Below are 27,690 nucleotides of genomic sequence, written 5' to 3' on the forward strand. Positions count from 1 at the left end.
ATAGGTATATAAATTTTCCTTGAATATTCATTTGAATTTTTTGAATGGATTCATATTAACCATATTCTGACTCCTATGTGTTCATATTTCATGACTGTGTGAGTTTTACTAGGTCAAATGCTTGTGGAAAATTAATTTTAACTTTGAAAATTAGGCATCTCTGGGCTTCCTGCATCAGTTATGAAAGTAAAAAAATGCCTTGAATCCCAGTACCTAATTGCTTGAGCCCCAGCACCTCTTCCATTACAAATTAAGCACAGCATCCATACTCCGTAAAGCACATAAGCATGTACTTACTTTAAGCATGTTCTTGAGTCCCATTGACTTTACTGCAATTTAAACACGTGCTTTGTTGAATCAGAGTCTCAATCAGGAAAAAAATAAGCTACAATGTGACTCATTTGACTAGTCACAACTGAACAACACAGAGCAACATTTGAACTGCTGTTATACAATTTTTTTAAGTTGAATTATTTCAAATAAAGATTATTCAAGAAAATCACACTCTGTTTGGATATTCCACAAAAAGAAAAAGTGATAATATTTGCAAAGTATTTATTCTTGCAAAAACTATATACAAGTTGATCAATAGATGAGTTTTTGTTTACATACCCCATTTTTCAGTGCCTTAAAGCTCTATTAAAACAATGTAGATTGTTTTTAATATTACAGAAAAGTAATGGAAAATTAAAATGATGTAAAGAATTTGTAAAAAAATTATACCCCAATGAGTGGGCAGGATGTCACATATGACATGGAAACATAATTAATAAACAGAATCCAGAAAATCTAGTGATTTGTCATAAATTAAATAGAATTAAAGCAACAATGGTTTTATGATGATTATAATGTAGCACAACATATATATATATATATATATATATTTTCCCTTTGTTCAACATCACATTTCTATCACCAAAGCAGCATCAGAACAAAGCTCATCAAATTGTGAGAATGTCTTCCTGGAAAGAGAACATCCTTGGGGGGAAAAAACAGTCATTTTGAACAATAAAAAGAATCTAAACATTCGTTTAAGTGAGTTGGTGAAAATGTCACCAACAAGTAGTATTACTAAGGCAATGATAAGTGTCTTGTTGCATAAGATGCCAACTGAAATGTGTGAAATCCATCCTCTTTCCTCTTGTCTCTCTTGTTTATTTAATGAAATGTATTAAATATTGTTTTCAGAAAAGAACAGATTTACATAGCACCTTGACTGCAGCATCATGAGCTAGGTAAAATGATATGGGCAATCCGTCTTTGTGTTTCACGGCAAAAATAATCAGCTTCTTGAGGTCAGGAGGAAATTTCCCCCATTGTATAACCCTAAACAAGTAGGTCCAATGTGCAGGTTTTAAATTTCTCCTTGTAGCATCTGGGGCTCATTTAAAAGTTTACAGTTATGTCCATCAGTCATCTATAAAGTACACCTATCGCTATGGTGACTAAGTGCTAAAGTCAGAATGTTCAGAAGTGCTCAGCACCCAAAATCATGACTGGATTTCCCAAATAGTTCAGGACAGTGACAGTACATTTTTCATAGATTCATAGATTCCAAGACCAGAAGGGATCTCTGTGATCATCTAGTCCAGTGGTCACCAGAGATCCTCCTAGAGGATTTCCCAGTTGATTGCAATCTCCGGTGGTGCTGCGGGGCTTCCGCTAAGGCACGCAGGCTCCCTGCCTGCCCCGGCCCCACGCCACTCCCAGAAGCTGCCAGTGTGTCCCCAGGGGTAGGGGTCTCCCTCCACACGCTGCTCCTGAATGCAAGCACTGCTCCTGCAGCTCCCATTGGCTGGGAATGGGGAGCTGTGGCCAATAGGAGCTGTGGGGGCGGTGCTTGCAGAGAGGGGTAGTGCGCAGAGCCATGTGCCCCCTGCTTCCATCCCCGGGGGCCGCAGGGGTGCATTGACCCCTTCCAGGAATGGCATGGGGACAAGGTATGCAGGGAACCTGCCTTAGCAGCAGCCAGTCTGCTCTGCCAACCAGGAGCCACTGGAGGTAAGTGCTGCCTGGCAGTAGGCTGCACCCCAGCCCTGAGCCCCCTCCCAGAGCCAGCACACTCTACTCCTTCCTGCACCCCAACACTCTGCTCCATCCAGAAGCCCCCTCCTGCACCCAAACTCCCTCCCAGAACTTGCAACCCTCACCCCCTCCTGCACCCCAACCCCCTGTCCCAGGCTCAGCCCAGAGCCCCCTCCCACATTGTGATCCCCTCTGCCCCAGCCCGGAGCTTGCACCCCCTCCAGAACCCCAACCCCCTACCGCAGCCTGGTGAAAGTGAGTGAGGGTGGGGGGGGTGGAGTGAGCAGGGCGGGGCTTTGGGGAAGGGGTGGGGTAGATCCTGGGTTGCCCTTAAATTCAAAAAGTGATCTTGGGCATAGAAAGGTTGGAGACCACTGATCTAGTCTGACCCAGGAACCTATCCTTGTAACAAAGCCCGATGCCAACTCTGTCCACATATCTATTCAAGTGACATCATCATAGGACCTAATAACATCAGCCATACCATCAGGGGCTCGTTCACCTGCACATCTACCAATGTGATATATGCCATCATGTGCCAGCAATGCCCCTCTGCCATGTACATTGGCCAAACCGGACAGTCTCTACGCAAAAGAATTTATGGACACAAATCTGACATCAGGAATCATAATACTCAAAAACCAGTGGGAGAACACTTTAACCTGTCTGGTCATTCAATGACAGACCTGCGGGTGGCTATTTTACAACAGAAAAACTTCAAAAACAGACTCCAACGAGAGACTGCTGAGCTGAAATTGATATGCAAACTAGATACAATCAATTTAGGATTGAATAAGGACTGGGAATGGCTGAGCCATTACAAACATTGAATCTATCTCCCCTTGTAAGTATTCTCACACTTCTTATCAAACTGTCTGTACTGGGCTATCTTGATTATCACTTCAAAAGTTTTTTTTCCCTCTTACTTAATTGGCCTCTCAGAGTTGGTAAGACAACTCTCACCTGTTCATGCTCTCTGTATGTGTGTATATATATCTCCTCAATATACGTTCCATTCTATATGCATCCGAAGAAGTGGGCTGTAGCCCACGAAAGGTTATGCTCTAATAAATTTGTTAGTCTCTAAGGTGCCACAATTAATCAGAGTTAACTCAAACAATTAAGTCAATAAAATTAATCATGATTAATCGCACTTTTAGTTGCATTGTTAAACAATAGAATACCAATTGAAATTTATTAAATATTTTGGATGTTTTTCTACATTTTCAAATGTATTGATTTCAGTTACAACACAGAATACAGTGCTCACTTTATATTCTTTTTATTACAAATATTTGCACTGTAAAAGTGATAAAAGAAATACTATTTTTCAATTTACCTCATACAAGTACTGTAGTGCAATCTCTTTATTATGAAAGTGCAACTTACAAATGCAGATATTTTTTGTTACATAACTGCACACATAAACAAAACAATGTAATACTTTAGAGCCTACAAATCCACTCAGCCAATCACTCAGACAAACAAGTTCTTTTACATTTATGGGACATAATGCTGCCCGCTTATTATTTAGAATGTCACCTGAAAGTGAGAACAGGCATTCGCATGGCACTTTTGTAGACGGATTTGCAAGGTATTTACATGCAAGATATGCTAAACATTTGTATGCCCCTTCATACTTCAGCTACCATTCCAGAGGACATGCTTCCATGCTGATGATGCTCGTTTAAAAAAAAAAAGTGTTAATTAAATTTGTAAATCTCTCCTTGGGGGAGAATTGCATGTCTCCTGCTCTGTTTCACTCACATTCTGCCATATATTTCATGTTATAGCAGTCTCGGATGATAACCCAGCACATGTTGTTCATTTTAAGAACACTTTCACTGCAGATTTGACAAAACACAAAGAAGGTACCAATGTGAGATTTCTAAAGATAGCTACAGCACTTGAACCAAGACTTAAGAAGCTGAAGTGCCTTCCAAAATCTGAGAGGGAGGACGTGTGGAACATGTTTTCAGAAGAGTTATAAAAGCAACACTCTGATGCGAAAACTACAGAACCCAAATCACCAAAAAAGAAAATCAACCTTCTGCTGGTGGCACCTGACTCAGATAATGAAAATGAATGTGCATCATAGACTCATGGACTCTAATGTCAGAAGGGACCATTATGATCATCTAGTCTGACCTCCCGCATGATGCGGGCCACAAAAGCTGACCCACCCACTCCTGGAATAATTCTCTCCCTTGACTCAGTTGTTGAAGTCCCCAAATCATGATTTAAAGACTTCAAATCACTGAGAATCCTCCAGCAAGCGACCGCTGCCCCATGCTGCAGAGGAAGGCGAAAAACCAGTCCGCCCCGCTTTGGATTGTTATTGAGCAGAACCCATCATCAGCATGGATGCATGTCCTCTGGAATGGTGGTTGAAGCATGAAGGGGCATATGAATCTTTAGTGCATCTGGCACATAAATATCTTGTGACGCCGGCTAAAACAGTGCTATGTGAATACCTGTTCTTACTTTCAGGTGATGTAAACAAGAAGCGGGCAGCATTATCCCCTGCAAATGAAAACAAACTTGTTTGAGTGATTGGCTGAACAAGAAGTAGGACTGAGTGGACTTGTAGGCTCGTAAGTTTTACATTGTTTTATTTCTGAATGCAGTTATTTTTTGGTACATAATTCTACATTTGTAAGTTCAACTTTCATGATAAAGAGATTGCACTACAGTACTTATATTAGGTCTACTGAAAAATGCTATTTCTTTTGTTTTTTACAGTGCAAATATTTGTAATAAAAATAATAATATAAAGTCAGCACTATATACTTTGTATTCTGTGTTGTAATTGAAATCAATATATTTGAAAATGTAGAAAGTATCAACAAATATTTATATAAATGGTATTGTATTATTGTTTAGCAGTGCGATTGATCATTCAATTAATCACGATTAATTTTTTTATTGCATGAAAGCCCTAATATGAATGTGAAAAGAAACTGGCAAGTTCTGCCCAGTTGGAATAGTAACTCAATCACAACTTGACAGTGTGACACTTGAGCAGCTGGGCTACACTTACTTTGGTCATCTGTGTTCTTACACTGACGTTAACACAACCCTGTCCTGCTGTACCCTGTTCTTCCAGGGAGGCTGCACACGAGACAGCATATCATGTGTGAGGATGTCCTCATGGCCAGAGTGACTGACACCTGACACTGTTAGTAAATGTTTATTCCTCTCTTGGTTCCAAGTTTATTACAGAAGCAACTTCAGAGGTTACACTGATATTTTGACTCATTCTTCTATTTAAAGCCATTGTTCTCTAAATGAGGTCTTCCCTCACGTCCTGATTACATGTGTGATTTATTTAAAGATACTCTATTATTTTTATTATTTTAATGGTTGGTCCTTTGAAGATATTATTGTTAGGGTAAATTTTCTCCTGTTGATTATCTTTCACTTGAGCCATCTGGCAGGTTTAGGCAGCTAATCAATAGAAGTATAGTGTGCAATATATTTACATGGGTCCCTGTAACAGGGTGCTGGCCTAAGAGGCACTGAACCAGCCCCTGTTAGCTCAGAACCTGCTAGCATAGCTCCCATAAAGGGGAACTGACTGGAGCTGGCAGGGTGTGGCTCATTAAAGGAGCCTGAGAGCAATCACCTCTGAGCCTGCTGAGAGGAAGGCCTATAAAGCTAGCAGGAAGGAAGTAGGAGGGGAACAAGAAAGTGAGGAGTGAGAGCCTGTTGCTCCTAGCTAGCTCTAAGAGCAAGCTGTTCCCTAAGGGGGCTACCTGACTGATATTGTACATAGAGTTGTATATAGATGGTGGTGGGAATGAACACAGGGAAATAAATGGACACTGGGTTGCAAAATAAGTGGTCTCCAGAGAATTTGTACCGCGAGCGAAGAAGCGCTCGTCTACCGTCCCATTAATCACTCAGCAGTCCGGGCTAAAACTGAATTAGAAAAATAAGACTTCTGCACAAGACTTGCACTAAAAATGCAATATCTGCCTGATTAACAGATCACTTGTCTACCAAAATGAGCAAAAAGAATGCAGGGTTAATGTTGCATTGAAATAAAATTAAGGAGCAGGGATGAGGATGTGTGTGTGTTGCAGTTGAGCAATACTGTTATGGCGAAAGGTGCTAGTGGCTTGAACAGTAGGGATCACAGCTCAGTGGTTTGAGCATTGGCCTGCTAAACCCAGGGTTGTGAGTTCAATCCTTGAGGGGGCCACTTGGGGATCTGGGGCAAAATCAGTACTTGGTCCTGCTAGTGAAGGCAGGGGGCTGGACTCGATGACCTTTCAAGGTCCCTTCCAGTTCTAGGAGATGGGATATCTCCATTACTTTATAAGCACTCAAGATGTATCTCCCCATAGAAAGAATTAAAGTTGCCCGGCAGGCCAATGTTCCCTCAAATTTTTCCCATACATGTGTGGAATGAATTTTGCTATGTGCACCAATATGGAGGTGATGTGTGGCAGGGGTGGGGCTGGAGTGTGGGAGGGGGCTCAGGGCTAGGGCAGAGAGTTGGGGTGCAGAGGTGAGCACTCTGGCTGGGGGTCTGGGCTCTGGGGTGGGGCCAGGGATGTGGGGTTTGAGATGCAGGCTGCCCCTGGGCTGCGGCAAGGAGAGAGGAGTCCCTACAGCCCTCTCTCCCTGCAGCAGCACCTGGGCTGGGGGAGAACATCTCTGCCCACCGCAGCAGCTCTGGGGCTAGGGCTGGTGCCGGAGGAGAGGTGCCTCTCCCCACCACAGCAGCGCTGGGGCTGGAATTGGAGGAGAGGCACCTCTCCCCACTGCAGCCCCTGGGCAGGGGGAGTCCTCTCTCCCTGCAGGAGCCCCAGAGCTGGGAGGGAGAGGCATCTCTCCCCATTGCAATCCTGGAGCTGGGAGGGAGAGGCATGTCTCCTTGCCATGCCGCAGCCCCAGGGCTGAGGGAGTTAAGTGCACAGCCCTTGGAGGCTTCCTGCATGGCCACGCAGGCGCACACCTTAGAGGGAACTTAGGCAGTGACCACACTCATTACAGGTACAATGGGAGTTAAACATTCTCCTTGAATGGCCTGCGCTCTCAAACTTTTCTGAGGTTCCTCCATTGCAGAGCAGATGCACAAAAAGGAAAATGAGTTGCCAGGCCACGTTTGGATTGCATGTCGTCCAAAGTGAGGAGCTTTGAGCAAAGGAGTTGCCCTGGTGTAAAATTCAGGAGCTGGGGGAGGAAGGGGAAGCTGTGTGTTAAGCAGTTACATCTGAGTGGGAGTTCAAGAGAGGGAGAGACTTGACGGAGTTGCTCCTTGGTGAAAGGGCAGTGGGGCCTTAGCTGAGGTTCCTGCAGGACGGAATTGCCTGTGCTCGCTTTCCAAGAAACAGGACTTACGTACATTTTGTAAATAAAGAAACGACACTAATACAATACACTGACTCAGCCTCACTGATTTCTGCTCCAGTCCGGAAACTGACTCGCAAGCCCCTAATCTGCTAGTGCCAGGCAAAGGGGCAAAAATACAAATCAGGATCCCCCACATCCATTGTGTAGCACCATAAACAATTCATCCAACTTCAAAAATCTTGATCCTCCTCAAATCTCCCCCTTCAAAATGGCTAACTACTGTCCCTTGTTAGCATTTTTGGCACGCTGCAATACCCCATCGCAGGTATGCCTAAACAGTCTGGCACACGCACTGATGGGATGAAGTACCATACCCCTGCTAACAATGCGGGGACAGCCGTTGCAGCCCGAAGGATTGGGATACCACCATGAAGAGATGGCCGCCAAACAGAGAAAGCAGGCACTAGAGTATGACAGGTCATCCAAGAACCTAATGGCTCTGGAAACAGGGCATTTCTGTGAGGATCCAGCCATTAGAGAGAGACCAGAAGGAGTGGACTAAAGGAGTCATCAGGGATGCAATGGCACCCAAGTCATAAGAGGAGACTACGCAAGAGGGACAAGTGATCCAAAGGAATAGGAGATATTTATGAGCCTGCACACACAACATCCAGAGAGAGCCTACAGAGATCCTCACAGAATGCAGAGACAAACATCTGGAGGCCAATCCCACAGGGATGAAGGAGACTCCACAGACTGAGCATCTCAGAGACAGGTGACAGGGAGACAGAGATGGGTCACTCCTGGTGTGGTCATCTGTTGAGGTTACCAAACGTTCTCAAAGACTGTGTAGTCAGCTAAGTCTGTGGTAAAGATGAGACTCAAACTTGGCAATGTGCTAGCAACCTGTGAACAAAGGAACAGGGGGTGGAGCCTAGACATAAATTATTTGTTTTTAATCTTTATATTAATTTTTTTTAATAGGGAAGATGTTTCATGGAACTGAAATCAGAGGGCCCATGTTCCTTGGAAGGACTGTTATTGATGGGATACCAGGAAAACAGAATGCAGGGCAGTGCACTGTAGTGTTGCTTTCTCTGTGATACAAAAACTAGGACATCCAGGATGTTCCTGAGCTCATAAAACTGGGCAGCTGGAAGTGTGTACTGACCACCCTTACAGATTTCCTGGAATAGCTACCCAAGAAAAGGGACAGCTGGCAGTGTGTACTGAGCATGCTTGTAGATTACCCAGGACAGCTACCTCAAAAGAGGGTTGATTTTGGACAGGTGTCACCCCTAGTGCACAGGGTTTAATAAAGTTCCACATGTTCAACTTGACCTGCATTCAGTTTCACTCTTTGCTAATGAAATAACCCTCACATGTGATCAGCTTATACTCTGAAGCATAAGGTTTGGTTGCTCTTAACTAGCTTGCGTAACAATAAATATTACTGATTGTGAAATTATCCAGACAAAGCATTTAATGTGACCTCTCTCAGCAAATTCCTCTGGTTGACAATGTGCATGGGAATGACTAATTCCTTTAAGCTGTCCTGAAATTAATGGCCATTAACTTAGTCATGTGATCCCTTAGTAATTTCTGTTATGGAAACGTGGAAAAAAGGAAAAAAGGGAAGGGACTATTTTGCCGTTACTATAGTCTTAAGTATGTTGACTACCGCAACCCAGGCCCCTCTAACCCTTTTCAAAGCTTTCCTTTCCTCTTGGTTCTCCCATCCCTTGATCATGCTTCTGTACTACTGGAAACCTCTTTCCTTCTTTTGTTTATGCTCTGGGGAGACAGGGAGAGTGGTTTTATGGCCATGGCCAAATAGAAACGATGATGCAATTTCCATGCACAGCCACTGGCACTATATGGCTGCCCTCCTTTCAATACTGATCACAGTCCTCTAGTGAGTTCGCAAGAGGCTTCACCACCACACTGCAATTTTCGCCCACTTCCTCCTTCTGCAGTGGGAGGAGTAGAAGTCCCCTCTCTGTCCCACTAGTATCCAAGTATGTCCCTCCTTGTTTGCTCCTTTAAATCTAGAAAAGTAACAAAAATATCACGGCAGATGTATGGAAATTAGTGAGTGGAATTTAGGAGTTATTTGACTAGAGGAGATCAGAGCAGTAGTATACTGATTGCTTGGCTTTCCCTTTTATCCTCCCAGGAGCTCCTCCCCTCCAATGAGAGAACCTCTCCTTTCTTCTATAGGTACTTAAGTAAAATCTTTTTTAGAGGTGCTCTGAGTACCAGCTTGTTTCCAGAAATCCAGTAGGATGGAAACACTCTGGCAATGTTAGGAAACTGTTCCGAAACAACATTTCTTGGCAGTGAGTGGAAGGTCCATAAAATTCGTCAACGTAATAAAATAAAGTAATTAAAGTGCCACACTGCGTTGGCTCTTTTTGATGTTGAGCAATTGCATAATAAACAGTGTCATAAACAGGCACTCAAATCTGGGCTTTTATGCTTTTTCATGGCTTAATTTTCATTAATTATCAACCTGACTTCTTTAGTTACAGAGAAGTCAGTACCTGATGCTCCATAATTTGCTGAGATAAAAGGCAGTAAAGGATGAGCTCACCATTGTGAACAGGAGTCAGACACGTGGAATATCACACTCCTCCTATGGCACATTCAAGATTTTGTTTCCAATTCATTTTTTAATTTCTTCAACCCCTCCCTCAGTAACAATATGCTCTGGGCTCTATTGTGTCTTGCAGGCACAGTATCCTCTTGGGTGCGGTGGTAAGTCCTGCAGCCTCAGGGGAGCACCCTGCCCCCTCCCTCCCACTTCGGAAAGTCTAGCCTTGACAATTGCACTAACCATACAATTTTCTGCAATCAAGGAAGTGCAAGGGTTGCCATTGCTGCAGTGCCCATCCCCTGTGCAAAGGGGAAGGTTCTTTATACATTCATGGTAGGCTCAGTCTTTCCCTCTGTATTTTAAATGTGTCGTTGTTGTTAGTTGTGCCATAGGTGTACATGGTACTTTGCGAACAATTAAAGGACATGGTTCCTGCCCTGAAGAATTGTCTACATATGGACTAGGGGTGTGATTCCCAGCACGCATAGATATACTCTCTCTAGCTCTCATTGAGCTTGTATGCTAGAAATATTACAGTAGCTGAGATAGCACAAAGAGCGGAAGCAGTGGCAAGAGCTAGCCACCCCAAGTACCTATCCACGGGGTGCCAGGCAGGTTTGTACTTGGCACAGCTAGTCCATGCTGTGGCTCCAGCTACCCGTGCTACCCTGGCTACACTACTAGTTTTAGCATGCTAGCTCCATGAGAACTAGTGCAAGTATGTCGATTTGGAGCTAGGAATCACACCCCTAGCTCGTAACATAGTCATGGCCAAGGTATAGGCATAACACGACAGGTGAAAAATAACAGAAATGAGGCAGGGGTAATTTAAAGGAGAAACAAGGGTCCAAACAAAGGACTGTGCTGTTGTCTTTGGTTAGTTAAGCACACATCTTCAAGTAAGTATTATGTGCCCCATTTTGTTATGCTCCATGCTTTTCAATTAACGGACAGTCAGTTACACCAACCAGCTTTTGAATATGCAAACTGGAATGAATCTAAAAGAAATACCGATAAACGTGTAGGCTAACTTGCTTATCAGAGAAATCTGCTTGCTCTACCTTCAAACATATTATGTGATTTATTGTGTTTACTTATTAGATAGATAGTAAGATCAAGCTATTTAAAATATTTGGCCAAGGAAATCCTCACCATATTATACGCTCCTACAAGCCTGGAAAGCATGTACAAACATGAAAGAACACAAAGCCTTATTCTGATCCTGTGTATTCCTACATAAAGTCCCTCTGCTTCACATGGGACTGAAATGAATGAATGTCCTTGTTTAAATTACACCTTGGCTACATTGGGTGTGTAAGTTAATTCACTAGTTCCCAGGCAACTTTAATTTGTATGACCATCACTTGTATAGCAATCACACTATGGCTCATAGACATTGGCAGTGTTACAGGGATCCTATTATACAAGGATAAACTGTTCTTAAACAATTTCTCCAACAAATGGACAGAAAAAATTGTTTTTCTTCTCCATCTGGCATACAGATCTTTGCTTTCTAGCTTTTGCTTCTTTAGCAAATATGCCTATTGGGGCAAAATGCTGAAAATCTATTCTGGTTTTGATTGTCCTCTGCTTTTCTCTACAATATTTTGGTGGTAGTAATGAAGTCCAGGAATTATTCTACTTTTCTGTATTTTGGAACATTCTCCTTTGAGACTCAGGGGAAATAGAGCAGCTCATGGTGTCTAAAAATCTTTTCCCAGCAATAACTGCTCATAGCAGGAATGAGTAATATCCTCTTTTCCGCATGTGACACTCCAGAGTATATCCTCCTCTTATCTCCCCAAGAATATTATTTGGCTCCAGCAGTGAAGGATGTGGAAGCAGTAACTTTTCAGGTATTAGAGATGACAGGATGAGTGTATCACATTCCTTAGGCTGGTTTGACTGTCTGATTGTTTTGAGTCCACACCGTCCCTTCCATTAATGCACATTGATTACTTGGTGGCAGAGTGCTGTAAACAGCGCATGTTTTAAGCAAAATCAAAGATTTGTGGGGAGAGTGTCAAGGCTGGTAACAGTGCAAGCAAGTGAACAGAGACACTTTTACTACTTGCTGGTTGGCCCTGACACCTCTCTCCCTCCCACTATGGCCAGTTCTTTTGCCTCATCTACCCCCTGACCCCAACAGCTTTCCATTTATTTTGAAAGGGTTTCTTCTAATCCTGCTTCCAAACTACCAAAAGTCTTAGGGGGGTAGTCACAAGTGTTTCTCTTTCCCCTCTTCCCTCCTCCAGTTCTCTTAAGGCTGCTACTGGAGGCAGCAAGCTTATCTTCAGGAATCCCATATTATCACTAATGATGCTGCCAGCCCTGCCTTCTGCTGGTGATATAAGAAATTACAATACAAAAGCAGAGGCAGGGCTTCTTCCTGCTAGAAGGAAGGAAGAAAGAGAAAAACTGATCAGGCCTCCAGATGAGCTAATATTTTAAAACTTACCAGGCTTGGTCATTCACTTGTCATTTCCTTAATTTTCCAGAGAGTGAGATCAATGGACCATGTTCACATCTGACATGAGAGGACTTCTGCTGACATCAATGAAATTGAGCTTGTTTGTGCCAGTGGTTGACTCTAGTCTTCCTTGGCCCAGTGTGTTTAGTCTTCCTGGAAAGGTGTGGGAAAAGAAAAAGACAGGCAGACAGATGATGAGAATATTGGCGTTTTAACAGTTCTAATTGTGCATACATCTCCATAAATGCTCCCTGCTTTACCGTCATGTGATCGAACAGTAATATCATTATGAAGCCATCTTACAGTCACTCATTAGATTTTATTCTTTAATATACTTTATGGGGTGTCTGCTCATTTGTTTAGGGATTTTTAAAATTACTGGAAAAATAATACCTAAATATATAGCAGCTGCACATGCATATCTTGGGATGAAAGGTTTAAGAATACAAAGCAGTCATCTCTAACCATTCCAATTTTCACCTGCTCATGTGGTGCCCACCTGTTCCTTTGTTCCCTAATCTGAGATTTTTGGCAGTTTTGGCCTAGGCTTTACATGGCTTTCAATGCTGTTATATTACTTACTACTTAATGTCTTTAGCTATTTAGCTAATTCTTAAAAATGAGCTCAATGCAAGTGCAAAAGTCATGAAAGAACCACAGGAAATTTGCATGACATTTTCTTGAAGCATTTGCAATGCCATAATGAAGGAGGTCTAACACAAACTGTGAAGTCTCATTATGTCAACCAGTAAAGCATACTGTGAGGGTGCCGTACTTCATAATAGTAAAGTAGGTACATGTCATACTGCCATTGGTTTTGCACTGGAATTTCATAGTTGTTTACCCAATTGAGTCCCTTCTCCATGTTGGCACTCATGATAAAGAGCAATTAAAAGGGATCCAGAAACAGTTGACTTGCATGACAAGAGAGACAAGATTTGCTTTCCATGTTCACTGGTGAGGTTAGAAGGAAATTTCTAAATGGGGTAGAGACTGGTTCCACTTTTGTGACTATTTTGATTGGTTTTGTACTAATATATTTTCAAGCTAATGGATTTTCACTGCAAAAAACATTCCACAATTTCATAGACTTAAGTAGCTACATTGCATTTTTTTTTAAATAATAAAAGTAGGTAATTTTGAAATTGTGTAAAACTTTGTGAAATATTTCATGAAAATGTTATTATTTTTGATTACAGCTACTCTCTGGCACTGAGCTTCTGCTACACAAGACTATAATTGCTTCATTAAAGCATTGCACATGCTTCAAAGATACGTCATTACAATCCAAGCACAAGAGATGCAAAGCATTAAAAAAAAGAACCTCTGGAAGGAACTTCAAAATGCTTTTAGAATTCATCCTTAATGTAATCCATTGAAAATAAAGCATTGATACAAAATTTGATGAAACTTCAAAGTGTTCTGATATAATTGCCAGGATAAATGAACACAATTTTTTTCAGAATATTATGGCCCAATTTTAGAGGTTAGTCTAAGCCAGTGTAAGTTAGAGTGGCTTCTTCTGTCTCCCTTGCAGTGTAAGTATTTCAGCTTAGGCTTGGTCTACACTACCCCCCCCAATTCGAACTAAGGTACGCAACTTCAGCTACGTGAATAACGTAGCTGAAGTCGAAGTACCTTAGTTCGAACTTACCTTGGTCCACACGCGGCAGGCAGGCTCCCCCGTCGACTCCGCGGTACTCCTCTCGCCGAGCTGGAGTACTGCAGTCGACGGCGAGCACTTCCGGGTTCGACTTATCGCGTCCAGACTAGACGCGATAAGTCGAACCCAGAACTTCGATTTCCAGCCGTCGAACTACCTGGTAAGTGTAGCCAAGGCCTTAGACTCCAATAGATTCAGACTCCATTAGACCCACATCTTGCTAACAGCATGTAACCGGCATCCCTTGTGCATCACCTGAATTTGGCCAATTAAGTCTAACTGAATATAAGGGACTCCTTCATAATGCTCCTACTAGCAATAACACATTAAGGAATACTTTCTGAATAGCAGGCACTTGAATGAGAAAACTTTTGCTGAAGCTACCTTTAATATGCTAAAATGCTCCTCTCAATATCCACGCTCATAATAATATGCTTTCACTGATGGGGAGTCAAACTGAGTCTGTGTGCATAGTAATTCTTCCTTCCTGGGTGTGATGCCAGACTATCAATATGCTCAGATACATTCAGAAATGCCATGAAAATGCTTACATTTTATTTTGCTCTTATTACTGCTAACGACAGTGTGACTGTGGGAGTTATTTCTTTACTTTCTTGGGTACTCCCTGATGTTATAGGAAGATGTTCTGTTTAATTAGCTGTACCTGGCCTGCACATTTAAGCTGCAGGGGAAAAAGTGGAAGAGGAAGCTGCCATGGCCTTCAGCATTCTGTTATGAGAACATCTTTTCAGAGATCATTGATGGCATGAGGTCGCTTGGCAATGCATCCAGTTTCAGCTGTGCCCTTGAGGCATGGATATGTTTCAGGCAGTGTTGCCAGTACATATTCTTCTCTTTTTAAATACTCAACTGACTGCTGAGTCTGAGGACAACTTAGAAATAAGTTCTTTTGCTAGGGATGCGTCTGCAGCAGTGTCTACTTTATTGTCAAATTCTCTTCACATTTTTTTCTGAAGGAGACACAGGTACTAGACAAGTCCAGCCTTCAGTTTCTGTTTAAAGACTCGCTGCTGGCTTCCTGTGTTGTCATTTCAGATGGATGGGGAAAGTGTAGCTAAACTGACAAAAAGATTTAAATGCAGTAGGAGAACATGTTTGCTATTGCTATCTGCAGCTTGCCAGAATAAGCATATTCAGTCACCTTTAGCTTTTCCAGCAACTTCTGAAGGGAATGATACTGAGAGTTGTTCCACTGAGCCCAACCCTCCTGTTGAGGGTGCTTTCTTAATAATTCCCTTCTTTCTTTCACTTGTTGAGATTCTTCTGGCTTTGCCAAAATGCGTCACTTCTCTAGAGATATTGCATGAGGTGATTCTCTGTCAGAGGGAGACCAAGAGATTGAGATGAACATTTCTGTTCCCCCCAGGTACAGCCGAACAATTTGTGGCCTTGCAGGTGCTACCTGGTGCAATAGCTAGACATTGATTGTATTTGTTATGTAGTGCTATACCCAGGATGAAAAGGAACATTAAAAACAGCAACAACAAACATCCAAATCACATTAGAGTGATGGCATTGAAGTTACCACCAGCAGGTACCTTGGATAAGCCACTATCCTTACTGTGCCTCTGTTTCCCAGTCTTTAAAATGAGGATAATCTTTGAGATTATCCAATCTATATATGAGAAGTTCTATGTAAGGGCTAAATATTGTTTTTGTATTTTGATCAACAGCAGCCAGAACAGAACAATCAGTCAAGTGGTAAAAATAATAAACATCTAGTGCATCATACCCTGAAGTAGAAGAATTTCAGCCTCTGGGAACCACCAAACAGGGCACATTCCATAGTGTAGGTCATCTTCTGACAGATAGATCGATAAGGCATTGATGGTTGTAGCAGCATTCCCCATTAGGAATATAGAAAATGCCTGCTCAAACTGGTCATATCTTACCTACTGGTCAAAAGGTAAAGGATGACTTTTAAACTTTATTATAGGCTGCAAGGTCCTGTAGCATGCACAGTGAACACCGTATCAGTGCTCAGCAATTAATACTGGACTGTGAAAGCTCTACCACGGGCCCTAAGTTTACCCTAGGAACCAGCAAGAGTTTCCAGCGAATCCTAACTGCTGTGATGGGACATAAAGTGAGAAATGGGCTCTCAGATAACCAAGTTCTAAACCATTCTGGACTTTAAATATAAATATCAATACATCGAATGACATCTTGAAGTAAATATGGAGCCAATGCAGAGATGTGAGCACCATTGTTGTGCTCTTGGACAAACACAGAGTAAAAGACATTATGTGCACCAAAAACCTCATTTAATTTAAGACAAGACCCGATAAGTGACTGTAACAAAAAAATCTGAGAGAATGTAGGAGATATTAAAATAACAGTGAAAGGAAACCCACTGTTGCAAAGACTTCCATAAGCAGGACTAGATGGTAGTGAATCACTCATTTGTTTGTTAATAAGTTATTAGATGAAAAATGTACATAATAAATTAATAAAATAGATAACAGTAACATCTAGTGGCCAGCTCAGTAAACATCATCAACTGACAATTTCCTGTAGGCATCACAGTAAAAATGCGTCTTGATTTGAGATTTGAAGAACACAGGGTAATGGTTAATGGACCAGCTCAAGCGGGATGTTCTGTTCATAAGGGGCAGTATGAAAGAAAGCTTGAAGGCATTTGAGAGAGAAGACAAATGGTCTATTCAGAGAAGGGTCTCAAACAGGGGGTTGACATGGTCAGAATGCTAGCTCAGGAAGGTGAAGATAGTAGTATTGTTTTAATTGTCACAAGTGGATAATGTTGGTATCTGGAGTTCCAAAGAGGAGGAGGATGCAAGATATGTGACAAAGGCCTGGATGAGAATTTTAGATATAACACAGTACCTTGGCTGTGTAGTAACCATCATGACTCGGGCTATGTCTATGTGGACTAGTAAGGAGAAGTTTTGATTTGGTTTGTTCTGCTATCTATCCCTTGGGAGATGCAAAGCCCTTCTTCAAGCCCTATTCCTGATTATGAGTGACTCTACCCTCCCACCCCCTCGTCCCGGGCCAGAAACCATATCATGTGATTGTTATGACTGTTGTAGATGGAACTACAGATATCAAGCAGTGAAGACTCAAAAGGTTCATGAGATCATGTTCTTAGAGTAAGAAAAACCATGCAGGATGAAAAAGTGTTCAGCAAATATGAACACTGAATGAATCTGTGAAAGCCCATTCTGCTCACAGACGCTCCACAGACAGAAAACAAAGTTAAATTTATTGAAAAAAATAAAATGAGTGAATTATTAGCTCAGCGCTTCTCAGCCTCTTTCAGCACCTCTCCCAGGGCAATAAATGATGAAGAAATAAGAAGAGACACCTGAGAGGGAGAGCAAAGACGAGCCTCTAGAAAAAAGTCTTGGTTCTCAATGAGATTGTATTCAGACACGACTTTTGACCCTATGAAGTTTTGCCATTGACTACAACAAGAGGAAGCTCAGGCACTTACAATGCAAATAAAGAAAAACAGACTGTTCCATAGTGTTTCTGTTTGGTACGCCATCTCTTTTATGTTGTGTAGCTTTACATTGTGCCTGGTTCCAGTTGTGATATCACATCACAGATGACTGCATTGTGTCTTGAAGAACCCTAACATGATTGCCCCTTAAAAAATGTTTTCTTTAGTATATTGGCCAGAAAAAACAGCAATATATTGTTTTAGGAGAGCACAAGAAATACAAATAAAATTGAGATATTTCGTGATGGATATAAACTTAGTTCATATCTCTGAAGGACATGATCTTGAAAGACACTGTTTCCATCAGAATAATGTCCTCACCACAGTAAATTGCTGCCATTGACCACAGCGGGGGCAGGGTTTTGCCTCACGAGCATTATCCTACCTTGGAATGGCTTGTTATTATTTAATATGTACAATGCCAAGAGTGATGCTAGATGTGCAGGTACAAAGTCTATGCCCAGAAGAGCTTATGCTGTAAGTTTCACAATAGCAGTATTAATGCTCCCAAGAATATAACTTCATTGTGAATGTCTGTGAACTGGGTCATGCATGCTTGTGGACATACCAGTGAAGGGAACCTGTGGGGGAGGAAAACTCCACACAGAAGATCTTGAGGAATGTGCTCTTCTCCCCGCCCCACACCTCCTCCAATCCTCACATCATGAACTATCGGTCCACTTCCCTATCCCAAGGATCCCAGAGCTGCAGATTTGAGGTCCTTTGCTGGCTCTGATGCTCCTGCAGCTCTCCTCATCTCCCGGCTAGTGTAATTCTACCGAAGCCATGTTGCAGGGCCTTTTGCCTGTGGTTGCCCAGGGCATTACCCCTCCCTTTTAAAGGTGACGAGGAGGTGGAAATGGAAACACAACCAAAGGCTGCATTACTTTTTCCAGCTAATCTACATGAGGCCAGCAGTGTGGATGATGCAAAGGTACTCCAGCTCTGCCTTCAGGCTGTCCCTCCCAACCCTGCCTTGGGCACCTTCCACCCCATTCCATCCCCTGCCCTTGTCTCCTACTCATAGACCACAGGATGCTACTTATAAGCAAAAAACTACTATATCTGAGGAGACACCACTCTCAGCCAAGAGAGTGTCCTGCCAGTTGACTAGTTAACACCAGATCAAGATTCAGAGGCAAGGATGTATGAATGCAGTGCAGCTTAATCACTAACTGCTGTGTAGATGAACTCACTCTGTCACCAAGAAGAACACCAGTATCTATCTTTTTTTTTAAAAAGCATTGCATCATTTCCCTTCTGACTCAACAGGGTGCTGTTATTTTAGCATATTAAATCCGATAAATACTAGTCTCATTCTCTCTGTACGTTCTATGTAAACAATTTCAAACACGATAGCCATTAACTTATGCTGTCCTCCAAAGTGAGCCCACATAAAAGTAGTTCCTGGGAAGCCTTGCAAGTCGCTAATCTAATTTTGCATTAGTGCTCTGCACACACATTAGGGTGATTGGGAGGGATTCCGTGTTTGGGCTCCCAAAGCTTTTGATTCATGTGCATGTAGCTTATAGCATCCAGATCTACAGCAGGGATGAAACAAGACAAAAAGATGCTGCAAAGTATTGCCTTTCAGTTTCTGTATGTTCTCAATAAATCTCTCCATTAACGCATCAAGCTGAAAAAAACCCCCAAGCCAATATATGGACAATGGTGCATTCCTTAAAACCCTTTTGATGGCAAAACTTTCCTCCTCAGCAGCAGAAACCCAAATGATGATGAAAAGGCCTTAAAATGGATGAGTTACAACACTTACATGAAATTAGTTTGCAAGAAAACATTTTGCCTGGCTGATGCTGATAGTTTTATAAAAATCAGGGTCATAATAAATGGTCAAACTATCAAAAGAAAGCAAACAAACTCAGAATGGCCTTGCTGTAAGGAGCTCCACCTTTAGCTGGTTACCCACAGTGGCAGAAAGGATTTATGAAGGCAGTAAGCATCTAAACAAAGCTCTCCAGAATCTGTAATTTTAAATCACAGCTGATTTTAATTTTTTCTTTGGCACTTGCTCATACATCCTATTGCATGCTTAATTCATTTCTTTTAGCACTGGAAAAAATGTTAAAGCTGGAATGGGAAGTCAAGAATGTGGGAATTCATACATTGCGTGCATATGCAGTTTAGTGGTGTGTGCCATTTGTACACATCACTTACTGGGGAAGTTAAATCAGTTTTGGATACAAATTGCAGCAATTGCTTCCAAAACGCCATTGACTTCAGGACTTTGAAGTAACATTCTCCATAACCTGTTATTGAAATAACTTTTGCCAGCTCAAAGCAGAGCAAGCACCATTTTGGGGGTGGATATTTTTCTTCTTTTACTATTCAGGCTGCAAAACTACATTCTTTAGTTGCACTTACAGATGGTGTTTCTAAAGTTTTTTTTTTTTTTTTTACTTCCTTTCCTCTGTTAAGAATACAGTGGCTCTTGTATATTACAGTTCAAGTTCTCAGCCCCCCACAGTAATCACTGTTGAGAAGGGATGCAGTACTCTTAGGTGGACAAAGAGGACTTCATTCGTTATTCGTTTTAACAGTTATTAAGGAAGCCTAAGAATTTGCAAACATAAGCACATGAGGCAGTTTTGCTCTCAGCATTTTCCTGTTCCTTTGTGGTGAGTGTATTACACAGTTGTAACTTAGAATTTATATGACAGGGGAATTAAAAAAATCTTTAACCACTGGCTTCCAGATAACTGAAGAGTAGCAGGTTTTAACTAATGATAAGTAATTATGACACATGTACCAGCTTGAGAAACTGCCTTACACAGCTATGCCAAATAAGGGTCTATTTATTCCCCCTTCAGCCTTTGCTTACACAAGAAAATAGAATTGTTATTAGTAGAACCAGTGGGTTAGCACAGGTGTATGTACTAATGGTGCAGTGTTTCCACTCTAGCCCTGCAGATTTGGGTGCTGGGCTGATGCAGTTTTCCCTGGTATGTACCCTAGTGCTTTACTACACAATTGCAGTTGCAGAAAAAGTTCTGGGGGACTTCAGAAGACCTTCTGGATGCCTAGGGGAAGTGTTGGAGAACAGACCAAATTGTCAGAATACCCTGGGTGTAACTCCTGGAATTCTGAGGGTGAACTCCCCTAGCTCCCCTGTTTATTTATGCCATTTATTTTCAAATCCTTTTCTCAAAATGCAAACCAGAGTAAATGCTCAGCTCCCACTACTTGCTCATCAAGAAAGGATTCAGTTGGAGCTTTTGAAAAGCCGTCACAAAGTACGTGAGGCAGCTGCAGCAAGGCGACACAGGGCGTTCAAGCAAAACCTGCATAGATCCAAGAGTGAGTCCAGCAGTGTAGGGAGTCCATAGTGCAATGGTCATCAACCTACCACCGCTTGAGTAAATGGCTAAATTCTCTACATGCACACAATCTTATGCAAGCCAAGCATAGCTTTTGGGTTCAGACCATGATGACTGACTGAGCTGAACAGCACTGGGTGCATAACTTCAGAAACAAGGGGCAGACTTTTCTGATATAGTGATCCCATATCACTAGACCATGAGGATGATGTTACCCACCACCATGGAAAAGGGAGTGGTTGTGGACCCAATCTACATAGGTTACTTCAGCCAATGGATCAGTTTAGAGAAAAAAATTGTTTAAAAATCCTATATTCTATCCACTATGCATGTGCCATCATGTCATTCTGGCTTTGTCTAGGGCTAGCCCTCTCTGCTGAGTGACTTTTTGTCATTTGACAAATATTCAGCTTTTGTGTGTGATTCTCTTCGTTCTGGTTACAAAAACAGACGAACAAAAATTGCCTCTCTTGAGAGTGCTTCTTTGCTCAGCAACAGTGCTTGCTGCTACCTTCCCAATGGAGCTGAAATATGTGCTTGAGATTAAACAAGTATGCATTATCAGGAGCAGAATAAAACAAGCCTTTTATCTGCACCAACAGAAAATTTCCTCTGAGCTTTTTTGCCAAAAGAACCTAGGGGAAAGATTGGGTGATTTTACATGTTATGTAAGCAAGTTTATTTTGGGCGCTTGCGATACTGTGCTGTGCTTAACCACATCTGTTCTAGTTCCATAATGACCAGTTAATTCCTGAATGGGGGCAGGGTAAGGGGGCAGGCAATGAATATATTTTGCTGTTGGTAGTGAGTAGTTATGCAGTAGTGAACTGGAACAATCTATGCTTTTAGCAGCACATTGCTGAGCTCTACATAGAAGTGAACAAATTGATTACAAAAATGTGGCACACTCAGTTAAAACTCTTAAAAATCAGTTGTGGGGTGGTGATTAAAGGCACTTAATTTGGCATTAGGAGAATCTATAGTCACTGTGAAGCTCCTGCTTCAGATAAAAGAGCAAAAGGGCCACCCATGTTCTCTTACTCTGCATTCAATTAACATGCTTACTGTCTGGATAGTATTGCAAAATGGACTTTCCTACTGATTGATCTCTTAATGTAAATCTGCTCTGGTTTTAACCTTAAACAATACACACATTGTTCTTGGAGCATTTGTTATACAGAATTATTTTCAGAGCGTACCTTCACCAAAATGTCATTTTGATGGAAAATGCAGTTTCCACAAAATTGAAATTTTCTGCAAGAAAATTCTGATTTTACTGACATTTTTCAATTTTCCATTCTAAAGGAATTCGGTTAACTTGAACTGGAACATTTCAGTTTGTCAAGTCAAACCAAAATGTTTAATTTTGGATCAGTTCGACATTCATCAATGTCTGCTTGAGCTGCTATGTTGCATCATGGAGCCATAGCTCAGGTGCCTCAGGTCCCCAATCTTCTTTATGGGCAAGGCTCCTCCCTCCTCCATGATCCACTGCTGTCTTATTTCTAGTTGAACCTCCACAGTGCATCAAGTGAGTTTCAGGACCATGGTGCATCATGGGAGATATAGTCTGTCCAGGCTGCCCAGCTGACAAAAGACAATGAGGGCATGAGGTATCCAAACTACAACTCCCATGAGGCATGGGGCAGCTTAGAGGAACACAGTTAAATGTCAAAACAAGGCAAACTGAAATATTTTAATTCAGGAATCTCAAAAATGTTGAAAGGAAATATTTTGATATTTCTGAATCAATTTTTTCTGAACTATCTGTGTTATGAAAAATTTTACTATTTTGACTTTTCATCCCAATTTGGAATGAAAATAATTTTCTAAATATCAGAATTTTCACTCATGCGTAATTCTGATTTTTGACCAGCTCTAATAAATAGTGAGTTTAGCTGTGGAGCAAAGGTAATGTGCCACTTCAATGTGCAACCCTAACAATTTGTGTTAAGAACATAAGAACGGCCATACTGGGTCAGACCAAAGGTCCATCTAGACCAGTATCCTGTCTTCCAACAGTGGCCAATGCCAGGTGCCCCAGACGGAATGAACAGAACAGGTAATCATCAAGTGATCCATTATTACAATAATGGATCTCCATAGCGAAAAAGCATAATACAAGAAGCACTTTGACATTGCTCCTCCTGCAGTCCAGATTTCTCATACTTTTAAGGTACCATTTGTCCTCCTCATCATGGCAAGAACGCCCCATTTTTGGCAGGGGGTCATAGTTCTGTCTGTAAGAGAGATCATTCTGGGTCCCACCCCCATTTCTACGTGATGGAGGATCAGAGTGTACTATCTCCCTGCTCAGCGCTCTTTGTCCAACCTGCAATAGGAAATGCTGCCAAAATCTTGGTTTTCACTTGTGAAAATTCACAGCAAAGAAAATTCAAAAGCAAATTTTTGCACTGAGCTGGATTTAAACCAGTGACCCAGAAGTGAAAGGCTCCATAATTCATTATGAATTTCCTGAATCATCTAGTCCTCTCATCATGAATATTCCCATATGGCTGTAACAGTTTCTTGTCTCTGAAATATATTCCTGTTTAATTTTTTTTCTTGCAGTTTTCTGGCAGAACTTTCAATACCTAATAGCTGAAGAGCAAACAACCTGGAGAAAGCATGAAGGGCTTGACTTCCAGAGTTTAGATCTTCAGCTAAAAGCTTCTTTCAAGTATAGTTTAAATGCTGCAGTTTAGTTATCCAACCTTTTTTGGTTCCATTTTGTTTTGGTTTTGATGCCATTTTCACCATCTCTTCTCCCTTTATAAGTAATTGCATACTGAACTAGTCTGGAGTCTCTAAAAGCTTAAAAACACCAATCACACCAAAACCTCATTCTTCAAAGGAATAACTGACTATTAAAATAGGACAAAGGAAATAATACTGCATCTCATATTTGTAATTTACAATGATTATTATTGTGGAAGAGCTGTGTGGAAAAGCGACTTTATGCCCTACAGCTAAAATCTGCAATCACATACCGTACCAAATACAGGATGTCTGAGCTCTTGAGAGCATTTGCTGGTATACTGAATTAAAATTTAGAGCTGTGTAAATCCGGCTTTGGATTTAGATTTGTAAAATTCACCTCTGACCTGGATTTAGATGGAGATTTGGATTCCTGTCTTGTGTCAACACCTGTGCAGTGTGCATTTCACGCTAATTTTAAGTACTATAAAAAGGGACAAAAGGTGCAATTGCCAAAATAAAAGATTTTGAAAATATTTAGCTTAGATACAGTTTCAATTATGCAATCTACTAACTTACATTGTCCCCCAGGGGTCGGTCCTGGGACTGGTTTTGTTCAACTATCTTCATTAATGATCTGGATGATGGGATGGATTGCACCCTCAGCAAGTTCGCAGATGACACTAACCTGGGGAGAGATGTAGATAAGCTGGAGGGTAGGGATACTGTCCAGAGTGACCTAGACATCACTTTATTATTCCTTCCTTAGATACCCTAGTATCTAACACTAGGGTATCTAAGGAAGGAATAATAAAGCTGGATGGCCATGGTACAGACAGCAAAGTAGTATAATAGCATCATACACTGATGGGTTGTACATAAAGATTTTATTAAGTAGAATTAATACAAATACCAAAACCATAATAGACTGTGTGCTTGAGCTATCATTTGAGTTGTCAGAGCAACCTACTATTCAGATAGCAGGAAAGACACAATAGACATGAGAATAAAGGGGATATTAAGCTTGGACTAGGATGTCTTTTTTTTTTTTTTTTTTTTACTTTGTTTCCTTCAAGAGATGAGGGTAGGTTTGGAAAAAAAATTCCCCAGAAAGAACTGTATTAAGAAAGACCCTCACATTCCATTTTAAGTAATTAAGAGCTAAAACCCTGTAGAAGAAGAGTATGTGTGGTTGTAGAAAATGGGCCATCTACAACAGCAGCAGCTATGGCTCATAAAATAACAGCATCCAAAAGCCAGTCATTCTTTTCAATAAGTATCCTTTCTTTTTTCATCCGACCACAGGCATAGAATCTCTACAGTAACCACATCTTTCTCTAGAAGTGGTGCCATAATGGGAAAAATCTGGTGCATGTAAAAGTGGCTTATTACCAGAAAGAACAGGTGCCAAAACAGAAACCCAGCCAGGGCCCCTTCTGTACAAATGGAAGTTGGGCTGCACTATGCACAGTCATCATTAAAAATCAGATTAACCAGAGGCAGAACCCACAGTGGAAAGGAAAGAATGATTGCATCCAGTATCACCCCTCAAATTGCGCCTGCAGCATAGAGCATGAGTGACAGCTTTTCTGTTAATGAATGTTGGTTATTAGTTATGAGTGAGCTCCTCTCCGCTGAGATGGATAAAGGTGAAGTAATGGAGTAACTGCAGCTGGTCATGATTTTATGGAACAGGCCCTCGGGTGAAATTTTAAAAAGGGACCTCAGTGACTGCAAGACTCATAAAAAGGTCAGGCCATAAAGCAGTGCCAGGGGGATGATGACTGTCCTCTGCTTCTTTTTGGAAAGTGGAAGTGGGGTGTAATTTTTAAAGAACATTGTGTATGTATGGATTGGATGAATGGACTATAAGGTGGATAGGGATAGCTCAATGGGTTGAGCATTGGCCTGCTAGACCAAGGCTTATGAGTTGAATCCTGGAGGGGGCCACTTAAGGATCTGGAGCAAAATCAGTACTTGTTCTGCTAGTGAAGGCAGGGGACTGGACTCGATGACCCAAGGTCCCTTCCAGAGATAGGATATCTTTATTTATTTATAGAAAGCTGGTTAGATCATTGGGCTCAACGAATAGTGATCAATGGCTCGATGTCTAGTTGTCAGCCGGTATCAAGCAGAGTGCCCCAGGGGTCGGTCCTGGGACTGGTTTTGTTCAACCATCTTCATTAATGATCTGGATGATGGGATGGATTGCACCCTCAGCAAGTTCGCAGATGACACTAACCTGGGGAGAGATGTAGATAAGCTGGAGGATAGGGATAGAGTCCAGAGTGACCTAGACAAATTGGAGGATTGGGCCAAAAGAAATCTGATGAGGTTCAACAAGGACAAGTGCAGAGTCCTGCACTTAGGGAGGAAAAATCCCATGCACTGCTATAGGTTGGGGACCGACTGGCTAAGCAGCAGTTCTGCAGAAAAGGAGCTGGGGATTACAGTGGACAAGAAGCGGGATATGAGTCAACAGGGTGCCCTTGTTACCAAGAAGGAGAAAAGCATATTGTGCTGCATTAGTAGGAGCATTGCCAGCAGATTGAGGGAAGTTATTTTTCCCCTCTATTCGGCACTCAAGAGACCATATCTGGAGTACTGTGTCCAGTTTTGGGCCCCCCCACTACAGAAAGGATGTGGACAAATTGGAGAGAGTCCAGCTGAAGGCAATGAAAATGATTAGGGGGCTAGGGCACCTGACTTATGAGGAGAAGCTGAGGGAATTGGGTTTATTTAGTCTGCAGAAGAGAAGAGTGAGGGGGGATTTGATAGCAGCTTTCAACTACCTGAAGCGGGGTTCTAGAGAGGATGGAGCTTGGCTGTTCTCAGTGGTGGCAGATGACAGAACAAGGAGCAATGGTCTCAAATTGCAGTGGGGGAGGTCTGACTTGGATATTAGGAAAAACTATTTCACTAGGAGGGTGGTGAAGCACTGGAATGGGTTACCTAGGGAAGTAGTGGAACCTCCACCCTTAGAGGTTTTTAAGACCAGGCTTGACAAAGCCCTGGCTGGGATGATTTAGTTGGGGTTGGTCCTGCTTTGAGCAGGTGGTTGGCGAGATGACCTCCTGAGGTCTCTTCCAACCCTAATCTTCTATGATTCTATGTATCATGCATGTGAAATGATCTCCCTCAGCCACCAAGAGGCCTGCATAAGGACCCTATATTGCATTCAGTCCATATAGGGGGCTGCAGTTTTATTCAGAGGATTTGATGTGTAGATGAAGGCTGACCTTGGGTGTTGCATTCCTAAACTCAAATGCAGCTTTGTGAGCAGAATGCATTCTTTGGAATTATGTGCTGAGAAGAGGCAGGCACCCACAGCCTTATCTTCATATCTTCAGGGGTGAAAGAGTGGAATTTTAGAAAGATATATGGGGAAAATCTACCAGTGACTCCAGCAGTTTTGTACCAACATAGCCAAGAGCAGAATTTGATCTATATCTTTGGTCATCCAAAGATCCATAAAGAATCTGTATTTTAGCTCTCCAGGGATAGTACCAACATACCAGGGTTCCATTTCTACTGCTAGCATGGCTATATTTCTTGTAGAATAAGGAATTCAGTTACCTTCCAATGACTTCTGTTCTATTTATCTTCCATAAGTACGTGATCAGACAGCTAGCAGTTTAAATGTGAGGCAAATGTTATGCAAGCCTTAAGAGTTTCACCACAGATAAGTAAGACAAATAGCATTACATCTGCATTCCTTCTCTTCTAGAGTAATTTGTTATCAGCAAATCACCATAGAATACCCTGACTACAAGTGACTCAATGCTTCAGCAGTGGAATACCAGCTATATACAAAGCCACAGCAGTTGACCATTACTATCCGACTGAGACTGTGTGTGGCTATAGAGGCTACATACAGTGCCCCCAAATTCATATTCAGCAGATGCAGTAGTGATAAGACAGTATGTCAGTAACTGGCTCTAGGATGCTCCTTTATTCATCCAAACCCCGAAAGCCACAGATTTTTGGTATATAGGCTGTTCATGTGTTGGTTTTGGCAAAGCTCGCAATGCTATTAATGCACTGGAGGAGCTGAGAAAAATGACCGCTGTGTTGTCGACCCATATCAGCCTTCCGCTTGGTTTAGTCATGTCTGGCAGT

Source organism: Malaclemys terrapin, chromosome 6 (genome assembly GCF_027887155.1).
Source record: "Malaclemys terrapin pileata isolate rMalTer1 chromosome 6, rMalTer1.hap1, whole genome shotgun sequence".
In the NCBI taxonomy this organism is placed as follows: Eukaryota; Metazoa; Chordata; order Testudines; family Emydidae; genus Malaclemys; species Malaclemys terrapin.